The sequence below is a fragment of the Triticum aestivum genome, chromosome 2A (genome assembly GCF_018294505.1).
Source record: "Triticum aestivum cultivar Chinese Spring chromosome 2A, IWGSC CS RefSeq v2.1, whole genome shotgun sequence".
Classification (NCBI taxonomy): domain Eukaryota; kingdom Viridiplantae; phylum Streptophyta; class Magnoliopsida; order Poales; family Poaceae; genus Triticum; species Triticum aestivum.
This window is the reverse complement of record NC_057797.1, coordinates 164,598,663-164,602,432: the sequence shown is the minus strand read 5'-3', so window position 1 is coordinate 164,602,432 and position 3,770 is coordinate 164,598,663. Positions and strand designations below refer to the sequence as shown.

Here is a 3,770-nt window from a genome sequence, read left to right as displayed (position 1 = left end):
GTAATATTACTAACTCTGGGATCCTCTTTGTGTATTTGATTGGTCTCTGGTTAGATTCTGGGAGGCAAAATTTTGGTCTCTGTTACATAGATAATTTACTACAGTGAATGTGTAGAGATTAGATGGTACTCACACAAGAACAAGTAGAAATACTTTCAATGCTCATTTGATCTACTTTTTTGCCTTATAATTAACATGTTTCCTTTTTCTGATATTTTTGTTCTTCAGTTTAAGCTCCTACCATGGTCAGTCATAAAGCATCAAAATCTAGCTACAACATATGTTGATGTTTGCAGCCAAACCAAGGTTAAATTATGAACAACTGATATTTATAGCGAAGGTATGGTCAAAGATTGTATTCTTGATCTGAGGAACCGATGAGGGCGGATGGCTGAAAACTCTGGATTGAATCCAATTTTTTTTACTGGAGTTTTAATCCACTCGATGGATAAACTAAGTGCATACGTGTATATATATATATGCATTCTTTTAAATGGTAATTTTGATATTTATTTTTCCAAACTAAGCTTGTATTTTTCTAGAAACGATAAAGTTCTTCATAAACCCATTGAAACATTCTCCAGCAAAGCTCGTGAGGAGCATATGAGTTCCCTTTTAATACAGAGGCTCGAACTTATTGTATTCTGAATACATTTCCATCTATTCATTTTTCCCATGTAAACACGCAGTTGTGCACCATGCTGCATCATTCAACTATTCTTTATTACTTCATCCAGAAATGTTTCTTTCTGGTTTCCTTGATTTAACATAACATAACTAGATACTTTTTATAACTTATCCGCGCATGTATATGCTAAGAGTGTGGTGACCACATGTCTCCTACGTACTAATTAAGGTTTGATGGATTAATTGTATGAATGCGATGCTTATCTGGTCATTTATTTTTTACAGTTGGTGATCAGATCGGATTCGAGGATCATCCTCTCTCATGTGTTACGTATTAGTGATGCCTACATGACGGTGGAAAATGTACGAATATGCAGCGTTGACAGTAACAAGGAAAAAATGATGTTTCATTTTGTCTGTTTGGCTCTGAGATATATTAAAATTGGACATATCCAGGTCTGACTTGTTTTTTCGTAGAGGACAGAGCTGCCTACTTGGACATATTTGGCTTTTAACCATATCTTTTGTTTGTTGCCTTCCTTGTTATTATTTTGATAAAGTTCAATTCTTCCTTTCCTATGTTGTAGATACTTCTTCTCTTGCAACTGAAAGTACTGCTTCTGATTACAGTGAGGCGGCTTGATGGATCATTGGCCTCATGGCAAAATTGGGGACGGAGGAGGGAGGAGGCTTCATATAAGCATGACTTCAAAAGCTCAGGGTATGTATGCCAGCATGCACTGGAATTGTTGGATAAGTTCTTTTTGTCAAAACACATTTCATTTTGTTTTTTGAATGCTGGCCTGGTGTACACTCAGTTGTGGTATTCTTTCCCTGTGCAGGAGATCAAACCGAAGAAAGACAACACTCAGCGCAACATGCTCGTGTCGATGATATGGGTGCAGAGGAAGACTGTGAGGATGATCAGTGAGAGCAGGTAAGTGCTTACCAGCCAGCGCAAGAGCATCTGGTGGAGCTGGTAGATCCCCAGGGAGGAGTAGGCAGACGTACATTGTCCATTTCTTCTGTAAAAGAAATACCACTGTACACAATATAACTGTTTAGAACAACACATACTCGACTAATCATCCTTTATAAATCAACAGGCTTGTACGAGATGTTAAAATGTGTTCCTATATGTCTACCATTATTCTTATGTTTTAGAAGTGTTAATTTCATTGATTTTCTTACTTATATGTATATACTGATTGCAGATTTGCTAGAATATCACTTTGCAAAACCCATGATCCAATCCATGTTTTGTCCTTACAAATAGATAAATGCATGAAGGGATAACTGCTGCAGATGCTTACTTGTTGTCAACATTAGATGGTGATTTGGTAAGTGGCTATTTTGAAAAATATTTTCTCAGTCTAACATGTACACTATATTCACACAATAGCCTTGCTTCTGCACCCCATCTCTCTCTATAGCCTCTATCTGCATTTGCATCTTTGAGCAAACAACCTAGGTTGAGCAGCTCACGGGAGCTGGCCGTCAGCACCGCTCTTTGATCTAACTTTTGTCCCAAAATCTCAGGCAATTTCTTCCCTATAAAATAACATGGAGCATCAAAATTTGGATTTTCAAAAGGTTCTTACAAACTGAATTTTATCGATACCACATTCATGATAATTTGTTAATTTGTATTTGCTTCTAGACACCCTGACATATTAAAATTTTGAATAGGAGAGTCTTTCAGTATGATAATAAGCATATGCATTCTTTGCTGAATATATTTTTGATATGCTTCTATTGTTAGAGGGTTTTTAACTTAATTGGTCGTATTCTAATTGTTTTGTTCACAGGTTGTATTTGCTAAGATCTTGCCGTCGTGAGATCAATTAATCAATGTATGCACCTTTGCATATGGGTGAACTTGAATAGAGAAAACCTTCACTATGGAACTTGTGGCTTGGTGACTGTCAGGAGTGAGCATTTGGTGACTGGGTAAAGTAGTAAAAGCCACATGTGGTTGGTTGACCTTGCTGGAAGTGAGCACTTCGCTAAAACTGAAGTAGGAGAGACGTCGAAGGAGGCAAAATTCATCGAACAATCTGTATTCTCTGCACTGATTGATGCTATTGCTTCCCTTGCCTCCAAAAATGCCCACATTCCATATTGCTCTGTCTTATTCAGTATCTACATGCTTCACCATCTGCTTTGCTCAGTTACTTAAAAGAAGCATCCCCTCAGCTCAGTCTTACTCCTATTTTTTTTCTCTCCCAAATCTAGGAATTCCAAGCTAACTCATCTGCTTCAAAGCCCACTGATTTATAAGGGTCGAGAAGTGCACTGATTTATAGCTAAATGGTTATATCTCCTTCTATTGAGCTTAGCTTAGAGCATCTCCAACAGGCGCAGATCGCGTCACGCGCAAAAAACACGTATGCCGCGCGCGCATCGCCTGGTTTGGCGCGGCGCGCAGCGCTGGCTCCAGCAGCCGCGCTAAAATGCAACGCGCGCGTGCCGCTCCAGCAGCGCGTAAAAATGCAACACGCGCGACTCGCACAAACAAAATTAAAAAAATCAAAAACAAAAGCAAAAAAATCAAAAACAAACAAAAATAAATAGTTCAATTTCGTTTATTACAACTCAAACAAACAGTTTATCATTCAATACAACAAATAGTGCAATTAAACACAACAAATAGTTCAATAATACAATAACGAATGCACAAATCATGATGCTCTTTGTCGTCCATTCCATGCCCACCACTTCTCAATGAGATCCTTCTGAAGATCATTATGCGCTGCAGGACGTCGAATGGCATGATAGGAGGCAACTAAACGGGCCACCCTTTCAGCCCTCCGTCGCACTCGCACGGGATATCCCAAGAGCTCATACTGAGAGTAGTCTATATCTTGGCCATGCTCATTCTCGATGATCATGTTGTGCATGATCACACAAAGCGTGCATTATGTACCAAAGCATCTTTTGATCCCAAAATCTAGCCGGTCCTCTCACAATAGCAAATTGGGCTTGCAAAATCCCAAAAGCTCTCTCCACATCTTTTCTAGCCGCCGCCTGAGCATTGTGGAAATCAAGATTTTTCTTACCTTCTGGCTTTTTCAACGGCTTGAGAAAGGTTTGCCACTTTGGATAGATGCCATCCGCTAGATAATAGCCATAGTTGTATGTAC

The 3,770-nt window shown here is 39.0% G+C and overlaps 1 long non-coding RNA gene across 2 annotated transcripts; it reads left to right on the top strand.

Annotated features, from left to right (window-relative positions):
- Positions 1-224: 224 nt before the first annotated feature.
- LOC123185068 (uncharacterized) lies at positions 225-2,660 on the top strand. 2 transcript variants are annotated; one of them, XR_006493164.1, is made up of 6 exons: positions 225-340; positions 913-990; positions 1,258-1,348; positions 1,470-1,564; positions 1,842-1,967; positions 2,436-2,660. It is a non-coding gene; the product is annotated as an uncharacterized lncRNA (long non-coding RNA). The 2 variants fall into 2 exon arrangements; XR_006493163.1 differs by having other exon boundaries at positions 913-1,083.
- Positions 2,661-3,770: the final 1,110 nt, after the last annotated feature.